The sequence below is a fragment of the Vulpes vulpes genome, chromosome 15 (assembly GCF_048418805.1).
Source record: "Vulpes vulpes isolate BD-2025 chromosome 15, VulVul3, whole genome shotgun sequence".
In the NCBI taxonomy this organism is placed as follows: domain Eukaryota; kingdom Metazoa; phylum Chordata; class Mammalia; order Carnivora; family Canidae; genus Vulpes; species Vulpes vulpes.
Genome location: NC_132794.1, coordinates 83,413,555 through 83,428,157, shown reverse-complemented (window position 1 = coordinate 83,428,157; position 14,603 = coordinate 83,413,555). Strand labels below are relative to the sequence as shown.

Sequence of the window (14,603 nt, the reverse complement as noted above, 5' to 3'; positions counted from 1 at the left end):
ACAGAAAGCAAATGAATTATTTGGTATTGCATTCCCCTTGAGATCATGTAACAAAAAACCTACCACAGGGAAGGGTACTTACTGAAGGCTCTATTGCCACCAGGCCTCCCTAACCCCAACTTCATCCACAACAGATATTAGGCCATATCTTATATTAAAAGTTATCCAGAGGTAATGTAAAGTTTCTTTCCCTTTTTCCTTTCCCAAAAGTTGTCTTCCAGGAAGTACTTTAGTGAGACTCAATGTTTTTAGTGTTATTATCTTTCTGAATATAAGCAAACCATTTATTTACATTCTCTGTAACTCTTTATTGCAGTTTTTGCCTCTTTAAAAAAATCAATTTGTATGACATTTTAATATATTTTTTGGTAAATATTTGCCAGTTTACCCTTTGCCTTTTTGTTGCATTTCATAATCTTTTAATTGTAAAGAAAATAAATACAGGGGATCCCTGGGTGGCTCAGTGGTTTGACGCCTGCCTTTGGTCCAGGGCGCGGTCCTGGAGTCCTGGGATCAAGTCCCACATCGGGCTCCCGGCATGGAGCCTGCTTCTCCCTCTGCCTGTGTCTCTGCCTCTCTCTCTCTCTCTCTCTCTCTCTCTATGTCTATCATGCATAAATAAAATCTTTAAAAAAAAAAAAAAGAAAATACAAAAAAAATCTCACAGAAGGAACCTATGGCTTAATGAGTTATTATAAGATAAACACCTCTGAAACCATTAACCAGTTGAGGAATAGAGTCTTACCAAGTTCCTCCCTGCTCCAATTATCCAGATGTTAGACTCTACCTATTTCAATTTTAATTTCTCTCAAATTTTTAGCTTTCTTCATTTCTTTTTAAATTTTAAACATTTCATTCATCTTCTAGTTCTCTCAAGGCATTATCTGGTATGTGTGTTTGTTTGCTTTTGTGTTCTTTCTGGTTCATTTTTAAATTCTAAAAAATATTTCTAATTGTTTCCTTGTAATTTTGATTTTATCACTATATAATATCCCTTTCTCTCTCCAGTAATTTCTTTGTGCTAAGTCTACCTTATCTGATATTAATACAGCCATTACTATATATATCTTTTCCCATCCTTTTACTTTCAACCTGCCTATATTATTATATTTGAATTGAGTTTCTTATAGACGGCATATAGTTAGGTCATGTTTTTTAATCTACTCTGCCAATCTCTTTTAGTTGATGTATTTTAGACCACTTACATTTAATGTAACCTGGCTATATTGATCCATTAGGGCTTAAGTTTGTCATTTTATTTTTTATTTTACATTGGTTTTCTTTTTCCTATTGTCTTGTGGATGACTTGAACATTTTTTAGAATTCCATTTTGATTCATCTGTTGCTCTAAATATATTATATATACATAACTTATCATAGCCTACTGGTGAGTTATCATTTTATCAGTGTAGAAATTGTACCTATTACGTTTCTTCTTCAGTTCTCAGTTTATAATTATTGATTATCCTTATTCTGTAAGTAAGGGGGTGTTTCTCCCTGGCTGCTTTTCAAAGGTCTTTAGTTTTTAGAGATTTAAGTTATCATATGTCTTGACATAGATTTCTTTGGGCTTATCCTGGATGTGGTTTGCTCAGTTTCTCAAACCTGTAGGTTTAGGTCTCTTGCCAAATATAGAAAGCTTTCAGTCATTTCTGAGTACTTTTTCAGCTTACCCTCTTTCTACTGTACTTCCAAGACACCAATGACAAGAATGTAACTTCTGTTATGGTCCTGCAGGTCCCTGAGATAATTCATGCTTTCTAGTCTATTTTCTGTCTATTGCTCAGATTGGGTAATTTCCATTGTTCTGTATTCCAGTTCATTTATTCCTGTCTCCTCCATTCTGCTGCTGAGCCCATCTACTAAGCACTTTATTTTGGTCCCTGTATTTTCTTAATTATTAATACTTTCAAACCAATAGGATAGGTGAATATTTTACATATTCTAAATTCTACAACAGTGGAATGTACATATGTAGAATTTAATTCTACTCTTATGTAATCAAGATACATTTTCGAACTAAACAAACATAGCTATATCAATCATGACAGTAGTAACACAGCTATAAGGTATTTCCTTATCCACTCTCCCAGTAAATATCTACTCCTGGATCTATCACTAACTTCAATGAACTAAGATAAATTTCATTAATGTTAGGGTATATTTTATACTAAAATATGTTTCATATTAGAAGATACTACAGAGATGCCAATTTCTTATAATTAAAAGCAATGATTTTCAAATTTCACAATATATCAGAATCACATAGAGAGCTTGTTAAAACACAGATTACTAGGCCCTTCCCCAAAGTTTGTGATTCAGTAGGTCTGGGGTGGGGCCTGAGAATTTGTATTTCTAACATGTTACCAGATGATGCTGACGCTGCTAGTCTGAGGGTCACACTGAGAAACATTGTTCAGTGGTAACAGGAAAGAACCATGGTGCTGACAGTAAAAACATTAAGTTTCTTTCATTCACTTCTATATAACTGATTTTTATATCCTTTATTAAGTATGGAAATATCCAATTTCTAGTAATTTTTACTTAAGGCACATATTAGACAGAGGTTCAATTCATTAGCAAGTAAGATTAGATATCTCTACAAATGATTTATTATGTTTGGAAATCTTTATTAAGAAAGAAAGGGCATCTCAGCAGCAAAGAAACAGATGATAGTCTCTTCTCTCCAACACTAGTCTTGTTACTATTGTCTTGAGGCTCCTCTACAGTTTCTCTTCCTCTTCACCAGGCTTACCCTTTCCTATCCCTTCCCACACACCTTTCCCAACCTGGCTATAAACACCCACTATTAGATACACACAGACTCATTCAAATATAAATTAACTTATTCACTCACAAGAGCATATATACACATTTTTATACCCACTCATTTTTATTAATACCATGCTGAGGTGGAAGAAGAGTGAAATTTTAGCAAGAGAACTAGATTTTGGCAATGCCTGAGAGTGGGAAGATTCTTACGTAAGAGAAATAGTAATGGTAAGGCCAAGAGGATTATAGGGTGAGATTAGAACCAGAGGCCCAGACAGGATTTATTTTTAGGTCAGAAGGTAACTTGGACTGAAAAGTAACACAGAATGCTAATGTACTATGTAAATGGAACTTGAGTCAGAAAGAAAGGCAGATCATTTGCTCACATTAGTGAATGAAAGCCAAACTACAGGATGTGACACTCAGCTATTAAGAAAGGAAGAACAACAGCTCACAGCTGCTCTCATGTCCCTAAATATCAAAGCATTGTTTCCAGAGACAAGCTTTCAGTCTGTTCTCACAGATGGTTATTAAAATCTAATTCAAAAGAGAAAATCAATAAATGTAGTGATGTGAGATTAATTAAATCTCAAACTGATATTATAAATGGAACAGGCAATTCTTTGTTCCATTACATACAGGTTTTTTTCTGCAACATAGAATACCGTAAATTCACTGAAAAAAGCCAAAATATATTTATCAGCGAAAACCTGTCATTATGGTTTCATTCAGCCAATACTTGGGAACACTGTGTGCTAAATTGATAAGCAGTAATCATTTTCCCTTGCTTTTAATATAGTGCTGCCAATTTTAGTTGGTTGCTTAGAAACATTAAGTAAAACACTTGAAGCCAGTGCAAGAAGAATAAGGGTTCTGGTAGAAGCTGAAAGTATATAGAAAAAAACCATGAAGATCATAATACAACTGTGTATAAGAGTGTGAGATTATCAGTCAAATTTTGCCAGCCAACTCACTGTTTTCAAGAAGCTATCAGAAGCTGACTCTGCTTGAAAACTAGTAATATGTGGTTTTCCACAACTGTAGCCACCAAAATTAAGACTGACATTTTAAATTGGCCACATGATTAGAACAGTGAAGATTGTTCCTGGCCATCTAGCACAGATGGCAATGACAGCATCACAGGTAAACAAGAGTCTCTATGGAGGTTAGGTGTTCGTTCCTTATACCTCTATTGCTGAAGGAAATATTGTTTTAAAAGGTTTGCGGCTGGTAACATACTGTTGCAAAATGCTATACTCTACGTTTCATCCTGAATTAAGTTATAATTACGTAAATAATAAATAAGTAGTAACAACAACAAAAAAAGCACCAGCCTTGGGAGTAAGGGGCTTGGTCCTGTTGTTGGCTAGGTCACTAACCTTCATAACCTTAGATAGGTCACTGAAATTCCTTAAACCTCAATTTTGACATTATAAAATGAAAGAGGTGACCTAAGTCTGTTGTTCCCAAGACTCCAGAGAACTTCAAGGGCTACCTCATGGGACTGGTAATGACGGGTATGTTTACTTAGAGCAGTTCAGCTTTCCTCTGTTTAATATAATGATGCTCTAAGAAAAATTTTACTTTTCAAAAGTGTTTTGCTATGAAAGTAAAAAATAAAAATAGGTTTGAAAACCACTGGTTTAATAATCTCTAACTTCCATCTTTACAACTATTTAAGAACAAAATGGGTAGGGCTTACAAACCAATCAAAAAAGTTAAAATTCTCTATTAGAGTGAAGACATATAATAGAGAAACTGAAGCAGCATGGAAACTTACCATGCATAATGTCATCTAAACGCCTGATTTTAGTTACGACTTCCTATCCCCACAACAGGGTATAAGAAAAAGTTCTAAAATAAGAGTCAAAAGATCTGGGTTCTCTTTTGGGATTTTACGTTGACATGATGCAGTCATTTTAAGGTCAGTCCATAAATTCTTTTAGATTCCTCCATGAAAAGATGGAGTCTAACTTTTCTCCCTTGGAATATGGGTCAGCCTTAATGGATCCCTACTAATAAAAAAATGTGACAGAGTGATGCTGTATGACTAGGTTATAAAAGGTAATAAAATTTCTGCTTGGCTGCCTCTTTTTGGGGTGCTCCGCCTTGGAATTCAGTCACCATGCTGTGAAGAAGGCAAGCAGTCCATGAAAAGGCCAGCTGTAGGTGTTACAGCTAGAACCTATTTAAGTTTAAGGCCTATAGCCAGTATCAATCAACCAGCATGTGAGTGAACAGACTTCATGGGATTTCAATATTGTAGAAACCAAAACAAATAAACAAGAGCAACCTTGAAGAGTCAGAAATCATGCAAGGAGGGGAAAAAAATGTAGAAACCTATCATTAGACTTTCGGCCAGAACTACCATCTTCTAGTAATTTGCCAAAATCATCAACTCATAGGGAAAGGGGAAAGGCACCTGCTATGTGTTCTCCAAGACTTTTAGAAAACATGGAGTTGTTCCTTTGGGCACATAGATGCTAATCTACAAGAAAAGTAATATTATCGCCACCAAAGGAATGGGCACTGTTAAAAAATGAATGCCCCATAGATGTTACCATGGCAAAACTGGAAGAGTCTACAACGTTACCCAGCTTGCTGTTGGTATTGCTGTAAACAAGCAAGTTAAAGGCAAGATTCTTGCCAAGAGAATTAATGTATATATGGAGCATATTAAGCACTCAAGAGCCGAGATAGCTTCTTGAAGTTCATGAAGGAAAATGATCAGAGAAAGTAGGAAGCTGAAGAAGAAGGCATTTGGGTTCAACTGAAGCACCAGCCTGCCCCACCCAGCAAAGCACATTTTGTGAGAACCAATGGAAAGGAACCTCCGCTGCTGGAACCCATTCCCTATGAATTAATGGCAGGATAAATGTAAAGAACAACAACAACCCCCCCAAAAAACCCCTTGAGACTAAAATACATGCATAAATACATAAAATAAAAACCTATCACTAACTTAGAGGGATAAAACACAGTACAATCAGGAAACAAGAGGGTTCTATAAAAAACGAAATATTTAGAGAGGGGGAAAAAGAATTCCTATCTGTTAAAAGTATATTAGCAGAAACAAAATATTTAATAGAAGGGTTTTGAGGGAATGTCCTTAAATGTATAGCAAAAGGATAAAGAAATGGAAAATAGAAGTGAAAAAAAATACGGAAATTAGGAAATTAGAAAGTCTGGCTTTTGAGTAATAGAAGATCCCATTACTCAAGAAAAGAGAAGCAGCAGATGAGAGGAAATCATCAATGAAAAGTTTCTAGAAAATTTCTTGGAATCCAAGGACATGAACTGCTAGATGAAAAAGGCCTACCAAACATGTTGCACAAGGGATGAAACTAGACCCACACCAAGTCACAGCTCTGTGCAATTTTAGGGAAAGCCCCAAGGCAACAAGATCATTCTATGTATGTATGCATGTATTTTAATCTTGAGGGGTTTTTTGTTTTTGTTTTTGTCCTTATACAAAGGACCTGGAAGGTGAGAGCTGTACCCGGCACACACTTAAATAGAATGACCCAAGAGTGAGTAATTTTGATGCCTGCCAACACCAAGATCCTGACTACTTCTGTACTCTTCTTTTTAAACTGAAGATAGAAGGAAGAGGTGAGCCCAGCCCAGACTGTTATCTGTACTTTGGCTTGTCTTGCCAGTGGGGTGATGAAATCCCTGTTCTCCATTTCTTGCTGTGCTATCTGAATCAGCTGAGGGCACTCCGGTCACCTCAGGGCACTTTAACCTGGTACTCCTGACAGATGGAGGGGCTGTATTTCTGTCTGACATCTAATACATACATAGTCCAACAAATCACAGCTCTGTCAGACATGCTTTGTTCCTCCGGACTCACTCATGACCTTGCTCACTAACTTCCCCAGAAAGGAGTCATGCATTCTTATGGAAGCTGAAGCTAGATCTGACTCAAGAGACTGTTCAGACTATCATCTCTTCACCTAATAATGGGAATACTGTCCCTTAAACACCCAAAGTTTATGCTTGTTATTCCATTTTTCAAAACTAAGCAGTGTATGTGATTACATATATAATTTAAGCAGTATATTGCTTATAGCAATGTATAAAGACAGCAAAGCTATTTTTTAAAAAATCACAGGAACAGTAGTTACCCCTGGACAAAAAGGTAGGGCAATGCAACTGGGTGGGTTCACAGAAGCTTGTGATGTTCTTTTTCCTAATTCGAGCACTAAGTTCATGTGCTTTCCTTTTATTTCTAAAACCGTATACAACTGTTGATTACATTCTTCTATATGTTGTGATGTTTCAAATTTTTAAACATTTGTGCAATTACTCATGAAATAAGAGAAAGAAAACTGAAACAAGAGAAAGAAAACTCCTGCCACCACAGCCCCTTCCCTACAACTTAGCTGCCCATAATATTATCACATTTACTGAATTTCATAAGGCATGAAACTGAATACTTTTAAATGCTTTTTTTCCATTTATCCTTACAGCTTTATGAGGTAGCTTCTTTGTTATGCTCTGTTACAGACAGAAAAACAAGCACAGAGATCTAACTTTTCCAGAATCATCAGTTACAGAGTCAGGATTCAAACCCATCTGGATAAGTTACACCACCATGTTTTTTCCACAATCAAATAATGCCAAATCTTCCACCATGTATAAGGACAAGTAGCAAAACTGAACCCTAAATTTACATGGAAGTAGGACTTGGTAAACTATGAAATATCAAAACAAAGTTCAACAAGGATCAAACAAAATCACTATGTTAGAAAATGAACCCTTTAAGTCACAAAACTTTGAAGTAGAGGATATTTTACAACTCATAATACTCCAATTCCTCATTCTATAAATGAGTAAATGGAGGCTTATGAGGGCTAAGTGTAATGTCTAAGATCGCAACTGACGGTTACTGGTAGTAATTAGCTCAAATACTCAGTTCTTATTTAATATCATAATTTACAATGTGTGGGTATCAGACAGGTAATAAATGAGCTACAAACTGAAGGATCCCTCTATCAACTGAGGACTTTTACTGCTTTTGACTATGTCAGTAGTGGCAGGCAGGGAGGAAACTGAAAACAGGGAGGCCAGAGTGATTAGTCATAACAGGTGGTGTTTACATCATTGTCTATAGGGTGATTTTCTAAACATTTGGCAAAAAATAAAATTGAAGGTGGGAGAGAGAAAGGAAGAAAGAGGGAGAAAAAAAACCCCTCTGACTCATAGGACTTTAGTCACCAGAGCCAAATATATTGCAATATTTTCATTAGTTTTTTGAAGATGTACTTTTTACTTAGTTTAATGATGTTTATGTTTGTAAAACTGCAATAAAAACACAGGTGAAATGTTCTTTACGGATCTAGTTATAAAAATATTCAAAAGTCCTTTTTACAAAAGGTTACCTCTAGTGGAAAAGATGCCTTATACTGGATGTATCTTAGAGAATTTATTATAGAGAAAGGTCTAACATTCCAACAGGGAAAACTGACCAGAAACCCAGATATATTTCCTCGTTTAGTAAACTATTTACCAAGTAAAGACCCTATGTACCATAGAGGCTAGAACCTGGAGATACACAGATGAATTAAAAACTCAAGGAGACTGTAGATGCATTTACTCTCAGACCCAACAATTCCACTTTTAGGAATATCTTAGAAACACAAAAAGATGTATGTACAGATTCATTCACTGTGGCATCATTTAGTAAAAGAATGGACACAACTCATTTCTTTTAATAGGATTTTTTAAAAAGATTTTATTTATTTATTCATGAGAGACACAGAGAGACAGAGGCAGAGACACAGACAGAGAGAGAAGAAGGCTCTATGTAGGGAGCCTGAAACGGGACTTGGTCCTGGGACTCGAGGATCATGTCCTGGGCCAAAGACAGACACCCAACCGCCGAGCCACCCTGGCAACCCTCTTTTAATATGATCTTATTAAATAAGTTATAGTATATCTAATACAGTGGAATTATAAAAAAGAATAAGGGAATCTCTTTATATACCAATAAAGAAAAAATCCAGATGTACTAACTAAAAACAACAAGGTGCTGGACAAGGCATATACAGTTATCTTTTCTTTAAGAAGAGGTGGAAAATGAGAATGTATATTTGTTTTCACTTGCATAAAGAAACACAGGAAATAATAGACAGCAGAGAAGAATGTAAAGATGAGACATCTGAAACATATTTTTAAAAACAGTTTCGACTTTGGAAACACACAAGTGTGTCACCTATTCAAAAAACTAACTTCAATATAAAAAATAAAAAGGATAGGACTTTCCCTCTCCAAAATAGAGGTTTAAGAAGCCTAAAAACTAGTAGAGACATGTAAGTAAACAAATAAATGCAGCAGGGTACTCTAAGTTCTTGATACATTTCTCCCATAGGCATAGTTAGCAAGAGTCAAGTCCAATGTACTTACTCTGACCCAGGGAAAGGATTTTGGAGATTGAGTCTAAAATCAGTTCATTCTCCACAAAAACCTGGAGATGGGGTCAGTTGAGGCTTTGTTGATACTTCTTCTAGGGTAAGATTCCTAAAGCAGCTATTTCAAGACCTTTTCATCTTCCCAGATGGCAAGTCCTGCGCTGAGTTTCTTCTAACAGCTTGCTTCTCTGTCTGCTTCTAAAGTTGCTCTTGGAGGAACTGTGAAAACTCTCGGGTACCTCACCTGTGTAGAATTGCAGGACCCCACCACGCAGAGATCCAACTGCCATTTGAGCTAAAGACCACTTTGTTTTTCCCTGAGCTATTTCAGAATGGTAAAGATCATGATCTGCATTCCTCCAGAGTTACGCAGAAAACTGCAGTGCTCACTATGTCCCATTGGGGCTCCTCTAGAGCAAACTCATGAAATGCACTGAGCTGGGAGAGGAACAGTGTCCCTGAGGTAAGCGTCAGAGTTCCTGTCTACTCTTTTCTGAATTATCAGGACTGCAAAGACATTATAAAGGATATGGGGAGAAACTGCTTCACCTCTTTTAAAGATATTCTGTGCTATTTAAAGACATTTAAAAAATATTTATTTATTCATGAGAGACACAGACTGAGAGAGAAAGGCAGAGAGAGGAGCAGGTTCCCGATGTGGGACTCGATTCCGGATCCCAGGATCATGCCCTGAGCTGAAGGCAGGCTCCCAACTGCTAAGCCATGCAGGATACATAACAGTTTAGAAAAAAAGATACAAAAGAATAAGAGAATGTAATGCTAATCCTCTTCCACCATTACTTACCAGTTTATATTGTTTTTCTGAAGATGTATCATCCCTAGCAGCTGTTGTAGTAGGTAAAACTCCTACACTTCTGTGATCTTCAAAAGGACAGCCAACTCAACAGGCATACCTAGTCATGTGATCTACAGGGAGGAAAGGCATCCCTCAGCTGTTAGGTAAACCCACGCTGGGCTTTTGCAGCTTCTCTAATACCACTTGAAGATCAGATGGGGAGACAAGCTGTTAGAGAATACACAGCATAGGTCCTGCTACCAGAGAAGAGGGAGGAAATGATAATAACTGCCAAAGATGGTACATCTTTGAAGAAACAATCTAACTGGCAAGTAAAAGAGGCTTTCCAAAAGATCAAGGAGGTATAACCATGCTTACATTTAGAAGACTGAGTCTAATTTCCCATTCAATAAAGAATTCTTTCTGCAACAGCCTTGACAGTTCCATAGTGTATGAACTCCAAGTCACACCTGAATCCAGGTGGCATCCAGATGAAATAGCTAGAAGTTAACACTAGGAGTTCTAATGAAGTAAAAGAAGTTTGCTAAGAGTCTGCTCCTTGAGAGTGGTGTAAACACATACTCCCAAGTTCAGACTGGGGCTGAGTCCAGATTCCACAGGACTGGCACAGATGAGAGGGAAACAGACAAGTGGTGGGAGCTCAAACAGACGGACCATATTCAGAGTCAGTGCATCCACCCAAGGAGGAGGCAGGTAGGTTGTGGGCAAATACGTTGGTTCAGACAGCAGGATTTTAGTACAGACAGAATAGAATATAGGGATCAGAGTGGAAGCAAAGGCTAATGAATGTGAACAACAGTCCAAACAAAAGGTTATACCTATTCACGACTTTCTTTTTGACTACCATTCTCCATAGCAGACATTTCAATGTTCTTAAGATTCTTAACACTGTTGTGCGCTGAACTGTGTGTCTGTCAAATAAATAAGTTTGAAGCTATTTTGAAGTCCTAAACTCTATGACCTGTGAATGTGACCTTATTTGGAAAAAGGGTCTTTGTAGATGCAAACAAATTAAGACAAGGTCATACTGGATTAGGGTGGGCCTTAATTCTTTTTTTTTTTAATAATTTGTTTTATTGGTGTTCAATTTACCAACATACAGAATAACACCCAGTGCTCATGCCGTCAAGTGCCCCCCTCAGTGCCCGTCACCCATTCACCCCCACCCCCGGCCCTCCTCCCCTTCCACCACCCAGATTCGTTTCCCAGAGATAGGAGTCTTTATGTTCTGTCTCCCTTTCTGATATTTCCCACACATTTCTTCTCCCTTCCCTTATATTACCTTTCACTATTATTTATATTCCCCAAATGAATGAGAACATATAATGTTTGTCCTTCTCCGATTGACTTACTTCACTCAGCATAATGCCCTCCAGTTCCATCCACGTTGAAGGAAATGGTGGGTATTTGTCATTTCTAATGGCTGAGTAATATTCCATTGTATACATAAACCACATCTTCTTTATCCATTCATCTTTCAATGGACAACGAGGCTCCTTCCACAGTTTGGCTATTGTGGACATTGCTGCTATAAACATCGGGGTGCAGGTGTCCCGGCGTTTCATTGCATCTGAATCTTTGGGGTAAATCCCCAGCAGTGCAATTGCTGGGTCATAGGGCAGGTCTATTTTTAACTCTTTGAGGAACCTCCACACAGTTTTCCAGAGTGGCTGCACCAGTTCACATTTCCACCAACAGTGTAAGAGGGTTCCCTTTTCTCCGCATCCTCTCCAACATTTGTGGTTTCCTGCCTTGTTAATTTTCCCCATTCTCACTGGTGTGAGGTGGTATCTCATTGTGGTTTTGATCTGTATTTCCCTGATGGCAAGTGATGCAGAGCATTTTCTCATGTGTGTGTTGGCCATGTCTATGTCTTCCTCTGTGAGATTTCTCTTCATGTCTTTTGCCCATTTCATGATTGGATTGTTTGTTTCTTGGGTGTTGAGTTTAAGAAGTTCTTTATAGATCTTGGAAACTAGCCCTTTATCTGATACGTCATTTGCAAATATCTTTTCCCATTCTGTAGGTGTCTTTTAGTTTTGTTGACTGTATCCTTTGCTGTGCAAAAGTTTCTTATCTTGATGAAGTCCCAATAGTTCATTTTTGCTTTTGTTTCTTTTGCCATGTGGATGTATCTTGCAAGAAGTTACTGTGGCCCAGTTCAGAAAGGGTGTTGATGTGTTCTCCTCTAGGATTTTGATGGAATCTTGTCTCACATTTAGATCTTTCATACATTTTGAGTTTATCTTTGTGTATGGTGAAAGAGAGTGGTCTAGTTTCATTCTTCTGCATGTGGATGTCCCATTTTCCCAGCACAATTTATTGAAGAGACTGTCTTTCTTCCAATGGATAGTCTTTCCTCCTTTATTGAATATTAGTTGACCATAAAGTTCAGGGTCCACTTCTGGGTTCTCTGTTCTGTTCCATTGATCTATGTGTCCGTTTTTGTGCCAGTACCACACTGTCTTGATGACCACAGCTTTGTAGTACAACCTGAAATCTGGCACTGTGATGCCCCCAGCTATTGTTTTCTTTTTTAAAATTCCCCTGGCTATTCGGGGTCTTTTCTGATTCCACACAAATCTTAAAATAATTTGTTCTAACTCTCTGAAGAAAGTCCATGCTATTTTGATAGGGATTGCATTAAACGTGTACATTGCCCTGGGTAACATCGACATTTTCACAATATTAATTCTGCCAATCCATGAGCATAGAATATTTTTCCATCTCTTTGTGTCTTCCTCAATTTCTTTCAGAAGTGTTCTATAGTTTTTAGGGTATCGATCCTTTACCTCTTTGGTTAGGTTTATTCCTAGGTATCTTATGCTTTTGGGTGCTATTGTAAATGGGATTGACTCCTTAATTTCTCTTTCTTCAGTCTCATTGTTAGTGTATAGAAATGCCACTGACTCCTGGGCATTGATTTTGTATCCTGCCATGCTACCAAATTGCTGTATGAGTTCTAGCAATCTTGGGGTGGAGGCTTTTGGGTTTTCTATGTAGAGTATCATGTCATCGGTGAAGAGGGAGAGTTTGACTTCTTCTTTGCCAATTTGAAAGTCTTTAATGTCTTTTTGTTGTCTGATTGCTGAGGCTAGGATTTCCAGTACTATGTTGAATAGCAGTGGTGAGTGGACATCCCTGTCTTGTTCCTGATCTTAGGGGAAAGGCTCCCAGTGCTTCCCCATTGAGAATGATATTTGCTGTGGGCTTTTCATAGATGGCTTTTAAGATGTCGATGAATGTTCCCTCTATCCCTACACTCTGAAGAGTTTTGATCAGGAATGGATGCTGTATCTTGTCAAATGCTTTCTCTGCATCTAATGAGAGGATCATATGGTTCTTGGTTTTTCTCTTGCTGATATGATGAATCACACTGATTGTTTTACGAGTGTTGAACCAGCCTTGTGTCCCGGGGATAAATCCTACTTGGTCATGGTGAATAATTTTCTAAATGTACTGTTGGATCCTATTGGCTAGTATCTTGTTGAGAATTTTTGCATCCATGTTCATCAGGGATATTGGTCTGTAATTCTCCTTTTTGGTGGGGACTTTGGTTTTGGAATTAAGGTGATACTGGCCTCATAGAACGAATTTGGAAGTACTCCATCTCTTTCTATCTTTCCAAACAGCTTTAGTAGAATAGGTATGGTTTCTTCTTTAAATGTTTGATAGAATTCCCCTGGGAAGCCATCTGGCCCTGGACTCTTGTGTCTTGGGAGGTTTTTGATGACTGCTTCAATTTCCTCCCTGGCTATTGGCCTGTTCAGGTTTTCTATTTCTTCCTGCTCCAGTTTTGGTAGTTTGTGGCTTTCCAGGAATGTGTCCATTTCTTCTAGATTGCCTAATTTATTGGCATATAGCTGTTCATAATATGTTTTTAAAATCGTTTGTATTTCCTTGGTGTTGGTAGTGATCTCTCCTTTCTCATTCATGATTTTATTGAGTCTTCTCTCTCTTCTTTTTAATAAGGCTGGCTAATGGTTTATCTATCTTATTAATTCTTTCAAAGATCCAACTCCTGGTTCTGTTGATCTGTTCCATAGTTCTTCTGGTCTCGATTTTGTTGAGTTCTGCTCGAATTTTAATTAACTCTCTTCTTCTGCTGGGGGTGGGATCTATCTGCTGTTTTTTCTCTAGCTCCTTTAGGTGTAAGGTTAGCTTTTGTATTTGAGTTCTTTCCAGTTTTTGAATGGATGCTTGTATTGCGATGCATTTCCCCCTTAGGACTGCTTTTGCTGCATCCCAAAGATTTTGAACGGTTGTATCTTCATTCTCATTAGTTTCCATGAATCTTTTTAATTCTTCCTTAATTTCCTGGTTGACCCTTTCATCTTTTAGCAGGATGGTCCTTAACCTCCACGTGTTTGAGGTCCTTCCAAACTTCTTGTTGTGATTTAGTTCTAATTTCAAGGCATCATGCTCTGAGAATATGCAGGGGATGATCACAATCTTTTGGTATCGGTTCAGACCCGATTTGTGACCCAGTATGTGGTCTATTCTGGAGAAAGTTCCATGTGCACTTGAGAAGAATGTGTATTCAGTTGAGTTTGGATCTAAAGTTCTGTAGATATCTGTGAAATCCATCTGGTCCAGTGTAT

At 37.6% G+C, this 14,603-nt stretch overlaps 1 protein-coding gene across 6 annotated transcripts in view; it reads right to left on the bottom strand.

Moving 5' to 3' along the window:
* The window catches only part of HECTD2 (HECT domain E3 ubiquitin protein ligase 2), an 88,840-nt gene that overhangs the window by 33,176 nt on the left and 41,061 nt on the right, over positions 1–14,603 (bottom strand). The gene's annotated exons all lie outside the window — the stretch shown is intronic.